Source organism: Podarcis melisellensis, assembly GCF_964234715.1.
Source record: "Podarcis melisellensis genome assembly, chromosome: 2".
Taxonomy (NCBI): Eukaryota; Metazoa; Chordata; class Lepidosauria; order Squamata; family Lacertidae; genus Podarcis; species Podarcis melisellensis.
The window spans coordinates 30,080,325-30,096,060 of record NC_138529.1 but is presented as its reverse complement, the minus strand read 5'-3'; the positions used below and the strand labels follow the sequence as shown (position 1 = coordinate 30,096,060).

The 15,736-nt window shown below is 45.4% G+C and overlaps 1 protein-coding gene and 2 long non-coding RNA genes across 4 annotated transcripts in view; 2 read left to right on the top strand and 1 right to left on the bottom strand.

The window, feature by feature from the left end:
• Positions 1–15,736, top strand: part of PGS1 (phosphatidylglycerophosphate synthase 1) — a 125,611-nt gene that overhangs the window by 40,481 nt on the left and 69,394 nt on the right. The gene's annotated exons all lie outside the window — the stretch shown is intronic.
• Positions 1–15,736, bottom strand: part of LOC309363581 — a 44,422-nt gene that overhangs the window by 19,180 nt on the left and 9,506 nt on the right. The gene's annotated exons all lie outside the window — the stretch shown is intronic.
• On the top strand, positions 7,158–8,282 carry LOC309363629. Its single transcript, XR_014165490.1, has 2 exons — positions 7,158–7,204; positions 7,628–8,282. It is a non-coding gene; the product is annotated as an uncharacterized lncRNA (long non-coding RNA).

Below are 15,736 nucleotides of genomic sequence, written 5' to 3'. Positions count from 1 at the left end.
ACGCTTCCAGGTAGGAGATGTTTTCTGTCTGAAACCTTGGAACGCTGCCATCAGTGTAGAAAATACTAAGCTGGGTGGACCAAAGGTATAAAAACAGCTTCCTAGGTTCTTTACTAAACTCTGGTTGACCCTTCTAGGAAAAAGAAAAAGAAAAAAAAGACTGAGATGAAAGTCCCACAGCATTTCAAGGATGCTGTGTTGGGAGCCAGAGGAGAAGTAGTGAAGTGTGTTTTGCCAGGGCTCACATAGACACCAGTGCAGGATGGCTGTGTCCACAGTGATCCCCATTTCAGAAAATAAGTAAATATTCAATAAAAAAACACAGTAAAAAAATAAGTAAATATTCACCAAAGGAGCCCCAAAGCAAAATTCTAGTTGAACTAAATCGCCTGATAAAAAGAAAAGGTCAAGGTTGTGGGAGCGTGCAATAGCTTCCCAGTTCATTTGCCCCAGGCAGCTGGATCTGGTGTGGTTTGGACCATCCTTGTATCTTCCACAAGGCAGCCTTTGCCAACTTGGTGCCCTCCAAATGTTTAGGACTATAGGTGTGCTGGCTGGGGCTGATGGGAGTTGTAGTCGAAAACATCTGGAGGGCACCAGGTTGAGAAAGGCTGACATAAGACAGAAGCCATTGAAACTGGCTTGCTATTTAACAGGAAGTTGAGTGAAGCCATGACCCCAGCCCCCGGCTGTGTCCTTCTTGCTGGCTCAGAAAATCCCCCACTGTTTCCCCTGAATTAAGTAAGTGATGTGAGGGCAAACTCAAACTTCACAGCAGCAATATGGGTGATACCAAAAATAGACATTGGAAGCCCAGGAGGTAAATCCACATCCACAATCTTTACATCTCATCTTCCCACTAGTAAAATTGGTATAATAGTGACCTGCAATATGCCCGAGGCAGTTTGCATAGAAGCAATAAAACAATGAAGTGCTTACTGGAACTGCGAAGGGGAAAACCGAAGGGGCCTTTCTGTCAGCTCTGGTACCTTTGGATAAAAGTAAACAAAGGGGAGCCCCCAGAAGAAAAATGGAATGTCGTTCCCTCAGTCCAAGGTAGTAATTTGAGAACTGCATGATATGAATCACTGTAGTATACTGGATTTATGGGTGTGTACATGGATGATGGATATGCACGTGCAGATTATACAATGGGTGTGTTATGGTTGTGTACAGACTGACGGGAAGCTGGCCCCACAGAAGAGTTGTGTAAGCTCCTGCAGCCTCCACTCCACCTCCCTGTTACTGGCTCCATGCTGCCCTATAGGCAGATGGGAGGGAAGGAGTCACAACGGCGTCTTGCTCAACCTGAATGGAATCAGAGCAAACTTGTTCTGGACGTGTGCCAAGCTGGAGAAACCAAGAGCCGGGAAGAAGTGGGGGAAGGGATGCTACAGCATTGCCTAGGAAGCCAGAGCTGGGTGATGAAGCCTGATGTGACAGAGGTGGCTGCTTTGGCCCAGGGGCTGTTGCTTCCCATCTGCTAGGAGGCCATTCCAACTGGGGGCCTGGAGATCTGGAGACTTTTGCATTCTGTGGTGTCGCCCTTGCCCACTTCTTTCTTAAGCCCCTCTATCTAACACTAGGGTTGCTTTTGTCTTGATACCCACAACCGCTTTGCACCCATCCACTTGCAAAGACATAGGGGGCATAGGAAGCATTCTTGTGCAGAGTCTGACCCTTGCTCCATCAAACTCACCACCTGACTGGCAATGGCTCTCCAGGGTTTCAGAGAAGGAGACTTTCCCACCCTGCGTGGAGACCCTGGGGATGAAACATGGGGATCACCCTCCCCCCACATGCAGACCAGATTCTCTGCCACTAAGCAATTGCCCTTCCCCCTACTGAAGGTGGCATCTCCATGGTGAACACAAAGTGCTAGTAAAGGCGTAACAGCATGTGAAGGAAAATCCACACAACTCTTTGCATCCAGGCAGGCCAAGGAAACTGGGCCCAATACAGTGGTACCTCGGGTTACAAACGCTTCAGGTTACATACGTTTCAGGTTACAGACTCCGCTAACCCAGAAATAGTGCTCTGGCGGCGTGGCAGCAGCAGGAGACCCCCATTAGCTAAAGTGGTGCTTCAGGTTAAGAACAGTTTCAGGTTAAGAACAGACCTCCGGAACGAATTAAGTACTTAACCCAAGGTACCACTGTATACATAATCCAGGTGTACCCTCAATCCGTGAAGGGGCTGGGGTGAGTAGACTGGACTGACTCAAAAACAGAAACCTAGTGCAGTCGTGTGAATTTACCTTTGTAATTGCTGTTCTGTGCATGTGTTGGTGGCAATGTTTCATGAGCGCTGGGCATGGCTCTAGTGCCAGAGAAACAGCAAACATCTGAACAGTTCTCCCCAAGGTGCAAGAGGCAGAACAGAGATTTAATGTGGTGTCTCTTTGAAATGGGCACGTGAGTTTGGCTCAAGGTCACATTTCTTGGTGCCTGCCCTCCCGGGCAGTTTTCCCGGGCTATACCAGTGGTGCCAGGATCCTGCCTGGGATGGGACAAGATAAATTTGAAGTATCTTCTTGTTCCCGCTGTGTTCCTTTCCTTTCTGAAGAGACATTAGCCCTACCAAAAAAGGCACTTTCCAAGAAGCTCTGTAAAATTTGGCAGACAGTGCTGCTGTGTTGGACGCCAAGACACGTGTGTGTGTGTGTGTGTGTGTGTGTGTGTGTGTGAGAGAGAGAGGGGGGGGGCTATGTGTGCTGCAGTCAGGCTGCAAGGGTTAAAATGCAAAAGGAGAATCATGCAAAGGCTGGGATCCTATAATGAGCAGGAACATATTCTGAGGCGATAATTGCAACTGAGCTTTCACTGTGCCTTCCTCCAGCCTGGACTTTTGAAGTTTGGCATTTGCCAAGGACTCTCCGTCCCATAAGAGTTTCCTTTTAATTTTTTTCTAATGTTACATTTAATCTCACAATAGACTCCTTTGTATTTACAGAATAGCTGCACCACAAACACATTCAGCTACCTTTCATATCTGCATAGGCAATTAAAGGTGGTGGGTGGCAGAAAGGTAGTAACATTCTGGCATTTGTGTCCACGAAGTTACATGGATCAGCACTCAAACGACTCATACTGCTGTTGGGGGGGGGTGTTCCCTCAAAACCAGTTTCCAACTGATTCCAACATGCACAGAAAGAGAGGGGGGGATAAAGATTTAACTTATAGGCATGCTCAGTGCAATCTGAAAACTCTAGTGAGCACGTGTCAAAAGGTTAAATAGGATTTGCGTTTTACCAGGGACCGGAATAAGAAAAAGGTCTGTCTGCCTCTAGTATATAAGGATGGCTGGACAATCTGACAGTGCAGTCTGCTTTGGAAGAAAGACTTTGTAGACAATAGTCCTTCTCCCAATGCAAAGATCAATTGATGCCCCGTTGTCCAACTGGCCTGGCTATGTTGCTATGTTTGCCCTGTGATGTCATGGTTTCTACTTGTCCTGAAACCAGCGTGCCCCAATTCTTGTCAATCCAGTGCCCGTTGGAATCCCCTTCAGATTTACTAGGACCAAGAATTTCTGGGCCAAGAATAGATGTTTTGGCACTTCAGCTTGCATGAGTCGCTGCCTTTCCTGCCAGGGAGCCAAGCAGTGGTTATTGCTTCCTCTTCTCCTTGGCTGCCTCCCCAATTTGGGGAAGAAGGAGGAGGGATGACATGCCTGCAGCTCCTGTTACCATAGGAACAAGGTTTTGTTTAAATTCTTCCTCCAAAATGTCAAGACTTTTCTTTTTGTATGTGCATGCGTGCGTGTTTCTCCCCAACCAGCTTCCTGTTACGCAGGATAGAGATTTACTTGGCTGCCTTGGAAACCAAGAGGGATAGCTAGCGCTCCCCGCACTAAACATCTGCTCCAGAGTTTGTACACAGTACTAGCTTAAAACACAGGGTGTTGGTATGTGTATTGCTGTACACAGCAGAGAAGGGGCAGGGATGCATTCACTCAATACATATTCCTTGTTTGGTTTCCCTGTACCCGAACCCTCCCCTCTGTCATCTGCTCATGCGCTGTGATCTGCGCATGCGCAAGGGCCATCTCAGAAGAACACACCTCAGTTTGACTGCAAAGCGAACTTGGCTTATGCTTTCAAATCAGTTGGAAGCTGGTTTGAGAGAACACCCCCAACAGCAGTATTTCTCAAGAAATACAGAATTAATATGGATTATGGCTAATGTCACAAGTACATGGCTTCAAATACCAGAGGGGAGAGTGCACTGGAGCTATGGTGATGTGTACACAGCCCCAGTCAGCTGAGGAAGCAGAAACTTTGGCATAACAGAAAGAAAGAAAGAAAGAAAGAAAGAAAGAAAGAAAGGGCATGGTCAAAGCAGGTTCACTCAAGGCCGGATCTATCTGAATGTGTTCTCCCTATTTTATTTTGCTGTCTCGGGTGAGGCTGCTGGTTGAAGTTATTAAGACCAACAGGAAGATAATTCCGATATGTTTGTTCAGCTGCCTGCTTCCTAGGGGTCTCAAAAGCAGGTGTCCTTCTCCCAGGTAGCAAATTCCCTGGTGGTCGTGATGGCTATGTGCTACGTTCAGTGTTGGAGGCAGTATGGATTGAACCTTTTCAGGGGAAATTCATAGAATCTTAGAGTGGGAAGGGACCCCAAGGGCCATCTAGTCCAACCCCTTGCAATGCAGGAATCTCAGCCAAAGCACCTAGGACAGATGGCCACCCAACTTCTGCTTAAAAGCTCCCGAGGGAGACAGTTCCGCTGCCGAATCGCTCTTACTGTCAGAAAGTTCTTCCTGATGTTCAGTCAGAATCTTCTTTCTTGTAACTTGAAGCCATCGGTTCGAGTCCTGTCCTTCTGAGCAGGAGAAAACAAGCTTGTTCCCTCTTCCAATTCAATAAGGGAAGGAAAACCCTGCTGCCAGTGACCCGTTAACGATATCTCAGTGACACCCCCCCTCCCCACAGTGGCTGGGAATCGCAAGTGGGAAGGGTGCAGTTGTGCTCAGGTGCTGCTTACACAGTCTTCCCACATTGCACCTGGGTGGCCGCTGTGAGCATAATGCAAGATGCTGGGCTAGAATTGCCTTTGGCCTCACCCAGCAGAGCTCTTCTTATGAAAGAGGGAGCTTCTGGAACCTTCCACAAGAGCTTCATGCCTTCGAATGGCATCCACGTTTTTGAAATTGCTCAAATGTCTATGCCATGCTGTGCCCGTAAGTAACTAGTGCAGTGTAAACAGATTCAAAGAGCATACAAGGTCAGGCATCAAAGCAGGAGGCGTCTGAATGAGTAAGCTCTGCTCCTGGCTATAACATGGATTTGGAAAGTTACTCTGTGGTTCCTGATGAGTCAGAGAAGGATCAGAAAACACCAGTGATGGCTTCTCCCTTTCCATACTCGCTGCATCCTAAACCACCCTCAGTTGGCTACTACTTCTGTGATAATGTAGTTGGTGGTAGAAAAAGTGTGGAGGAAACTGACAAGGCACCTCCAGACGGGGCTTTTACTGTGGGTGCATCCTGCAACATGTCATTGACGCATTAAGAGTGAATTTGATGTGATAATTATCCTGGACCATCTGCTCTATGTTCCATTGCATTCATTTTTATATAAAAAGCAAATTCACTCTCCCCTGCACCCCTGGCTTTATAGGTAAATGAAAGAGCATTTGTTTAATGAACCATGGTTTCAAGGAGGCTTGTTTCAAATAAACCATAGTTAACGTTAGCCACTCTTTGTTGATTTGGATGCAGTTAAACAAAAATGGAAGCCAGAGCTTCTGAACTCCTCCTTGGTCCTGCACTGGAGGAAAGGGAGGGGGGCATATGATACCAAGGTTTGCTATGGCTTGTTCTTAACACATTAAACTATGATTAAGCATGACATTGGAATTGCACCATAGTCATGTCTAGTTGGGCTTTATCTCTTAGTTCCATCACTCTCTCTATCTGTAGTATACAAATCATAATACAGAGCTGCTTTGGGGCATGCTGTCAGCATCGGATATAGTGGGGCAAATGTTTGGGCACCTTGGGCCCTGGAGGATCCTATGCCACTGATGCTGACCTGATTTTTTTTTTAAAAAAATTTTACATCTTCCCAGCCCCTGCTGCCCCTGTGGAGCATGCAGAGTGCCACCAGCCAGGCCCATCAAAGCTAGTGCTGGCGCGGACTTTTCTACAGGGTTGTTGTATGGATTACTCAGGTGGAATATAAGAAGCCCTTTAAACTCTCACAAAGCACTTTATGTAGATGCATCAATATCATTAATTCAGCCTAGTATCCAAGGCGCCTTGCCCTCAGAAAGTGCAGGTCTCATGACTTCCCCCCCGGGGCTAGTGCTTGCCTCCACTTGCTCTGTGCTGGGAGTAGCAAAAACTGGGGCAATATCAGGAACTGCATCTTGCTGGGGAATTGCTGGTACTTTTTCTGTTTTAACTGTCTGACAATATTTCTCTTCCCTTTCCACAAACCAGCTCCCGGGGTGGGTGGGTGAAGGATCGCAACTGGAGCGTTTCCCTGAACTGCCAGCACTGTCGGGCTATTGAAGTGTGGGGGAAATAGCAAGAACTGGCTGCAATTTCCTCAGCATTGTGGCCACATCTCATTGTCCTGTTGAAACTGCTTGGAGTCTGGTCAAACAGGGAAGCAGGTGCTCCGCTCCGCTGTCCCTGCACCACATTTCTCAGCCGCTAGTTCCCTTTTCTCTTTGCAAATTATGCAAATACGATGACATTTCCTCCTTCCCTTGCCACCAGGAGAAGCACAGTGCCCAGCTAAGACACTGGATGGGAATTTCCTCCTAGAGGAGTTCGCCTAATTGCCGAGATAAGAATAAGCGCAGAAGAGTCCTATGAATTTTCTAGGCAGTGGCCGAAACCCAGACAACCTTGAAAGTACCGGTAGTTCCACGAAGTCAAGAGAGTTTGCTGAAAGGCAAATTGATCTTGAAACTCAGGGTATTTTTGTAATATTTGTAACGTGACGTGTTGGTCAGCTGAGAAACAACATGTTGTAGTTAATTTTACTTGCGTGACACAGTCCTCTTGCATGAGCCTAAGGAGTTCTTTGGCTCCTGGCTTCCCTTTTAGCAGGGGTGGAAGCAAGATTTGCCTACAGGCAATAAGATTCAGGCCTTCCATGTCCCAGGACCATTTTAAGCAGATGTGTAGCTGCAGCAGGCATGACCCCTACAGACTTTCATATCAGTTTTAACCTGGATAGGCTTTGGAAGTCAGAGCTGGACCATGAAGAAGGCTGCTCGCCAAAGAATTGATGCTTTTGAATTATGGTGCTGGAGGAGACTCTTGAGAGTCCCATGGACTGCAAGAAGATCAAACCTCTCCATTCTGAAGGAAATCAGCCCTGAGTGCTCACTGGAAGGACAGATCGTGAAGCTGAGGCTCCAATACTTTGGCCACCTCATGAGAAGAGAAGACTCCCTGGAAAAGACCCTGATGTTGGGAAAGATGGAGGGCAAAAGGAGAAGGGGACGACAGAGGACAAGATGGTTGGACAGTGTCTTCGAAGCTACAAACATGAGTCTGACCAAACTGCGGGAGGCAGTGGAAGACAGAAGTGCCTGGCATGCTCTGGTCCATGGGGACACAAAGAGTCGGACACGACTAAACGACTAAACAACAACAACAACAACAGGCTGGGTACTGATGATATTGTGCATTGCACTGATAATGTGCCTTCCATTTACCATTGCAGGAAAAGGAAACAAATGGATGGGGAATGTCTGTCTACAGCAGCAGTTAATCCTTATGGAATCAACCCCCCAAATTCAAGGGCAGTAGAGCAGGAGTAGGAAACACATTTCAGCCCAAGGGCCACATTTCCTTCTCGGCAACCTCCTAGGGGCCACAGGCCAGTGTTGGGCCAGAGACAGAAGTGGTTGGAACAATGAATGTATATTTTACCTTTCTGCAGTAGGCTAGTTTCTACACGCGTATCTCTCTATCCTCCAACTAGGGAAGCACGAATCGTTAGCAGAGTTCAGTAACACATCCCAGCTAGATAAAAACACTCAAGGAGAGTCTGAATATAGAGGCTTGCAGTGCCACATTTGGGCCCCAGACCTGAGGTTCCCCACCTCCTGTAGTAGTGTTATAAGATTTGGATGCTGGGAATGAGAGGATTAATGAAGCCAGAGGCACTGTTAGAGACCTCCTCAATGGAACCTCAACTGAATGAAATATTGCAGCTGATGCTATAGATTGGTTTATTTTTATTTTTTTTACTAATCTTGATGTTCAAGTAGCATATTTTATGAAATAAAAACCAGAAGGCATATAGAATTAAGTTACTCACTGGTTCTTTGTGTTTTTGTTTTTTGGCATTGTTTAGTATGTACATTATATTTATATCTATATAAAACACATGTGCATGTGATTATATCAATAAATCAACAGGAATAAATTGGATTAAATGCAGGTAATTTGATTACATTAGGCTGGTAGATCAAACTTTCCAGCACACAAGTGCAGGCACATTTTAAGGGCAGCCAAAATAACTCTGGACAGGCATAAGTGCACTGAAATAAATAGCTTGCTGTAGAAACAAGAGTAAACTCCCAACTGCTAATCTAAATGTGCTTCAGTGTGGCAAAGCTCCTAATGATAGACTCTTACACTAATAGGACAGACTGCCAAGTCAGACTGGGTTTAGACTCCAAGTGAGGTCAAGGGATGCCACCCAATTATCTGTTAGTCTTTGTAATGCCCTGATTATTTTGTCCGCTTTTGGCGGCAATCCTATACCCACTTTAATAAATGGGACTGACTTCTGCTAGGCATGTACAGGAATGCTCTGTAACAGTCCTTGTCACTTTAATAATAATAATAATAATAATAATAATAATAATAATAATAATAATAATAAATTTATTTATACCCTGCCTCCCTGACCAAGACCAGGCTCAGGGTGGCTATATAATACGTTAAAAACACAAAATCAAACGATTGGTTAAAATACAGTTTAAAATCACATTTAAAATCAGAATAAAATTAAGTGGGAACCCACGAATCACAGCCATAGGGGTAAGGAATATTAAATGTTAACCAGGCCTGGCCACCTGTGCTGGTCTCATATGGGCCAGTAGAAAGAGCCAAGGAGGCCACTTACCGGTACATACAGGGCCCCATAGAAAAAAGGGGATCAGACTGGGCCCGGACTGTGTTTAGGATGGCAGCCTAAGAAATCCATTTTGGAGGGATTTTTTTAGCGGGTAGGTGTTAAATGGCTCACAGGTTTATATCTCTAGGAGCTACTGAAAGGAGCGACTGCATCAGACTCAGGATTTGCCCATCAAAGTTTAAACTTGCCAGTGCTTTGAATGGTGAATCTGTTGACTTGCTCACAGAAGCAGATTTAGGGGAGCAGAACTCTTTTGGTTGTGCTGGGCATGGCGTCTTGGGAGCAAGCCACTGGGTGCAGCAAGTATGATGCAGAGTGGAAGGTGAGAAGCGGGGGCGGGGGCGGATTTGGTGTTGCACAGGGCACTGCTGAAATTTGGGACCCCATGGTCAGTCACTGCTGCTCATGCTGCTGTGACCCAAGTCTGAATTTATTTCAGTACTGTACTGTACATATGATCGGGACGCGGGTGGCCCTGTGGGTTAAACCACAGAGCCTAGGACTTGCTGATCAGAAGGTCTGCAGTTCAAATCCCAGCAATGGGGTGAGTTCCCGTTGCTCGGTGCCTGCTCCTGCCAACCTAGCAGTTCGAAAGCACGTTTCTGTGTGCTGCTCTGGTTTGCCAGAAGCGGCTTAGTCATGCTGGCCACATGACCCGGAAGCTGTAGACCGGCTCCCTCGGCCAGTAAAGCGAGATGAGCGCTGCAACCCCAGAGTCGGCCACGACTGGACCTAATGGTCCGAGGTCCCTTTACCTTTACTGTACATATGTCAAATTGTGATTAATGGATTTAGTTTGAAGGTGGGTCATTTCTACTTTTAAATTCTAATTATTAATTTTTTTACATTAGTCCTTGCATATTTTACTCTTGTTTATTCTCTGCTTTTTTATATATATTCTATGTATCGCTTTTAAAACTGCGGTAGAATTTCTCTTTAACTACTTTTGTTACGACCTATTGGTTTAAGCAAATGTATATATTACTTACTGAAATGTGTATGATCAGTAAATTCTGATACTGGAATATCCTAATCCCCCCACAAATATTCACTCATTCACTGATTTCTGAACATGCTTATTTAATGAAATTTTCATACTACTGTACTTGATTGTAGTAAAACCTCTAAGTGCTTTACAAGAAATATTAGTATTATCAATAAAAACAGCTAAAAACAAATAAAAACATTTTTAACTAGTTAAAACCAACAGTAAAATAGATTAAAACATGTCAACACCTTCATGTCTGAACATTACACTTAAACCGTTCAGTTACAACTAGTTTAACAGTCATAATAAAATGTAATCCTCTGTCTCCCTTAGGATTAAGCCCTTTGCAATAGCCAATAAAAACTGTTTGGGAGTCTTTCATCTTGGGTGCTTCCCTGGGCAGCATGGAGGCTCTCAGTGTTCAGGCCTTGCGGGAGCAGCTACTCCAGGGGCTTGCGGCCGAGCATGTGGTGGAAGAATACACAACCCCTGGACTCTGTGCCACAAGCTTCAAAGTCCTAGTAGCTTCCCCACGATTCCAAGGAAAAGCACTGTTGTATCGGCATCAGCTGGTCAATGAAGTCTTAGTGGAGGAGTTGAAGCACATTCACACCTTTTTTAAAATGTATTTTTATTGAAGATTTTCTTAGTTTACAAAAGTGCAATGTCTCTCTCTCTCCCCCCCCCCCCCCCAGTAACATTTTTTACAGATCAGTTTCATTTGTTGAGACACTAGGAAGAAGAAGGGGAAAGGGGGGAGAGATGGGGGGTCAGGTGGCGATGTTTCTATTATACTTCTATTATACTTAATATATGTGGGGTTTTGTGTCAGCGTCACTTGTGCAGGTTCTGTGCTATTCACTTGTGTTCCTTTGGTAGTGAGAGAGGTTGGGGCTGGCCTAGGGTGTGGTTGTTTGTTTGTGATTGGCTGTGGTGATCTTTGTTTTCATGTGTGAGTGGGGTGGGTGGGTGTTTTGGATCAGGTTAGCCATATTGATTTGTATGCTGTTGGCGGATTTTTGTCATAGTCTTGTTGGGCTGTGTATGTGATAAAGGGGAGCCATACCGGGGTGAAGGCGTCTTCTTCTATTTGTCCCCGTGTCAGTTTCAGTTTATTGGTTAATTTTTCTAGTAAGGCCGTTTCCCACACTATTTGGTACCATTGGTCCATGCTTACTCCTGACAGGTCTCTCCAGTGTCTGGTTATGGTGTTTCTGGCTGCTGAAAGTAGGCAGGTTATGAGTTCTTTGTGGTGTAAATGGGCACATTCACACCTTTGAGTAGAGAATGCTAAGGCCAGAGCAGTGGGCCAGAGCAGTGGGCGAAAGAACAAGAAGCTAAGTGAGAGGGGAGCTCCTTTGCCCTGGAAAAGAAGGCAGCAGCCCAGAGACCAAAACAAACCCCCAAGGGGATGGGAGAGGGAGCTGCGGAGCAAACATAGGATGCAGGTGTGGGACCCACCCAGGTCCCTCCAAGTGGATGTACTAGGAGGACTTGGAAGAGCACGTAGCACAAAATAAAATGTAAAATAAGCGGGGTGGGAACTGGGAGAAAATGGAATGCGTTTTTGCCATATTGACGTAGGTCTAATACTTCTTTTTTAAAAAAAACAACACCAAAGGTTTTTCTTAAGTATATTCGGGGAGCACCACTGACATAATTTATTTTGAGAAATTTAAGAGATTCTGATTCATCCTCTTATACATACAAGAGTAAGATGAATCCTGCAGACAGTAAAGACCCATTATCCCTCATTCCCACCTGTGATGAAAGTAGCAGGGATTAGTAAATTCTACCCTGTATGTAGATATCTCCATAATCCCACTAGTCCATAGTCTGCTGCAGATATATTTTTCTCATCAGAGACAGAGAGAGAGAGATGATCAAATAGAGGGACATGCAACAAAGGTGGGATTTGAAACAAATTCTCCCAGATCCTGACTCTGCTATCTAGGACAGGCAATGGCATGGACAAATGCCTCCTCCATTGCTTACTTGTCCATACAGAATTAACTATATAGCAAAGACAGGGAACCTGCAGCCTTCCAGATCATTTTGGACTCCTACTCCTGCCATTCCCAGTCAGCAAGGCCAATGGTCAGGGATGATGAGAGCTGTGTTACAGCAACATCCTGAGGGCCACAGGTTCCTCATCTCTGTACTATAGGAAACGACGTTCATGCACATACCTGAGCAAAGTACTTCTGCCACTCTATTAAACCACTGCAAAATGTTCTTGCCACAAATCCTGCATTGGTGCCAGTGAGTGCAGCCTTCATTAGAGACTCCTTTGACAGAACTACAATTCCCAGGCTCCTTGGATGTGAGCCATAACGGTTAAATAGGCTTTAAATTGATTTAAAACTGTAATGTAGTCATGCCCTTGGTTCTTTGCTCTGAACTCCTGGAATTAATTTCATTGTGTTTTTTTCACAGCATTGATCTTTTGGGAATAATCTTGCTGCTATTACGTATAAGGTTTACAACATTCCATTAAAAAAGTGCCAAACTTAATCACTGTCGAACGGAGCATTGCACTGTTATGTTGTCCCTACACCAGTTTTTTTTTTAATATTAATTACTTTATGATCACTGTGGTTCTTCACAGCACTTGGAGCTTGCAAAAAATGTTCGGCTGATACGTTGCCTGCTTTCACGGAGCTGCCAGGTATATATCAGTTTATGAATCTTGCTTTTGTAGATGCTGAGCTGAGAGGGCAAGAGAAAGAGATCACAAACTGAATAGGGCAGAGCAGGGGAATAGATATTCCAGGTCTATGCCTGCTCTGGACTGATTAAGCCTGGTGCAGCTGTGAATTCCCAAAACATGCTTTAAACAATTAACAACGGCACTATTAAGTAGTAGGTTGACAAAGCTGACGACACAGAGATTTCTCAAAGTGGTTCTTTATAGTAAGCTGGAACTGAACAGCTCAGCCGGCCTGCTTTTATAGGCAGCCGGCTGTCAACGTTGTAACAACAACACCCCAGGGTTTCCCGCCTAAATTAACTGATGTGGACCTGAGTGACAACTACCATATTTTTCGCCCTATAGGACACACTTTTTCCCCTCCAAAAATGAGGGGGAAATGTGTGTGCGTCCTATGGGGCGAATGCAGGCTTCAGGAAGCTATCCGCAAGCCTTAGGAGCCCGGCGCGACTTCCCGCTGGGCTCCCAAGGCTTGCGGACAGCAGCCTGCAGCCCGAAACCCGAGGAGCGCAGCGGAGCGCACCCCGGGCATTGGGCAGCTCTCCGCAAGCCTTGGGAGCCCGGCGCGACTTCCCGCCGGGCTCCCTAGGCTTGCGGATAGCAGCCTGTTCTGGGGGCTGGGGTCGAGGGAAGCTTGGGCTTTCCCCGCCCCTGCGCCTGGGGGGGGGGAAATACTTTTTTTCTTTATTTCCCCCCCCAAAAAAAACAAACAAACTAGGTGTGCCCTATGGGCCTGTGCGCCCTATAGGGTGAAAAATATGGTATATACACAATACCCCTGGTGGCCAGGGTGAGCACTTCAATACATAATAGGCACCTTACACACAAACAAATTTATAATGGCATAAGCTTTTGTGGGGTCACGAAGAGTCGGACACGACTAAACGATTAAACAAAGCTTTTGTGAACTACAATTCACAGCATCAGATGTGTGAGTGCTGTTCTGAGGTGCAGGGTAACATATATACATGGTTTGTGGGGGTTATTGTAAACAGTGAGGTCAGTGAGTAATGAAACGCAGAAAGAGCAGATGGTGAAAATTAATTAACCGTGGTCCTTCACAAAGCAGTTGTCAATAGCAGATATCCTGGCATTGGTAAGCCAAATGCATGTAGAAGCATAGAATGGTTGAGTTGGAAGGGACCCTGAGGATCATCTAGATTTTAGACCAATGCCCAGCAATGCAGGAATACGCAGCTGCCCCATGCAGCAACCCTGGCATTATCAGCACAACGCTCTAACCAAGTGATAAAAATGAATTGTCCCTATTCAGTCCACAAGGGATAGCATTGAACCTCTAGATTAACTATAATTCAGTGGTTTCGCATTGCAGTCTCCCTTTGAAGATCCTTTATTTAAGAATGACCACTTTACAGTCAATTACCCCTGGGAGGTTGAAATGTTTCCCCACTGGTTTTTGAATATTGCCATTCTAGTTGTCAGATTTGTGTCCATGTAAAAAAATAAAAAAATAAAAATCAAAGCCACTGAGTTGGGTGGATGCATCTGCAATGCAGTGCCCCTTGGAATGGGGAAGCCCCAGGCAGACCTGACAATGGAGCACTCCCCTCCACCCATCTGTGCTTATTGTTCTGGGAGCTGATCAAGAATATATTTACCTTTTTGAGAACAGAATGTAAAGTGTCACTATTCCAGTTTTAATCCAGAAAAAGAGTGTTTGTGAAACACTGCTCTGTTGATATCTGAATTTATTGTGTCCTCCTATCTGTCTTTTTCGAGCTTCTGGTCACTACATATTCATCATCTATGTCATTTGGATGGATTAGGGTCCTAGGGACCATAGCAATTTCCACTGCTAGGGTCATACATTTATGCCTTATATTGCCTTGTTCCAGTTCAGTGTATGAAGAATTCAACCTGGGCTGCAAAGACTGACTTGAGATCTGCTTTGATTTTATTCACAGGCCCTGGGAAGCCTTGTGGTGGTAGTGAGGGCCTGGCGGGGGGGGGCAGGGGGGTGGAGAGGAGAGAAGAATCTGATGATCTCATGGCTCTTGGTTGCTTTGGCTAGAAGGAAAGGTCTGGGCTCCGAGAAGAGTTTTGCTAATGGAACAAGTGAGGAATGCACAGCTGCCCGTCTCCTTTTACGAGTTTACCGTAGGCCTCATTGGAGATGGAGCAACAGAAAACGTGTTGCTATGGATATGTACACAGCACTTCAAATGAGCCAACTCTGCCTCCCCAAATACGCGGCAGAGTTCCTTTCCTCTCCCTCCTACTCCCATTGCAGCAGTATGCGCTCACACTTCTGTTAAGAGCTTCCACTTCCCTGAAGAAAGGCTGGTGGCACAAATTGGTAAGACTCTCATCTCCACAGCACATTTAAACTAGCTTAAAAATCTACAGTTAAAGTCATAGCTTCCCAGAAAACAAACCCTGAGAATGGTAGGCTTCTGAAAACGCTCAACAACAACAACACACACACCCCAATATCAGGAAGGGAGAAGGGAGAACTCTCTTCCTCCGGTCTGTCAGACCACACACAATGATTCTTCAGGCTCACACCTTATCTATACATTGAGTGATAGACAATTAAATGCATGTGTGTGCTAATGTAGGTGTGCACACCTAGGCACTAATAATTTACGTACACCTCAGGTGGTGTGGATCCTTCTTCTATGGTGATAACACCCCTGTAGTTATTCTGATGTATAGATATAATAACATCATTCAAAATGCACTACTTTTTTACAATTGGAGTTACCTTGAATGTATTGAGAAAGGTTTTGTACCTTGTTGTGTATCCCATCCCACCCTTAACTCTCTTTGCCTCACTGCCACCTTCCCAGCCCAAATGAAATTTGAAATGATGTGGAGAACATTCTCCCAAGTATAATTCCCAGGATTCTTTGGGGAAAGTAATAATTGTCCAACTGGTTTCAAAGACAATTCAGTTTCATAGTAC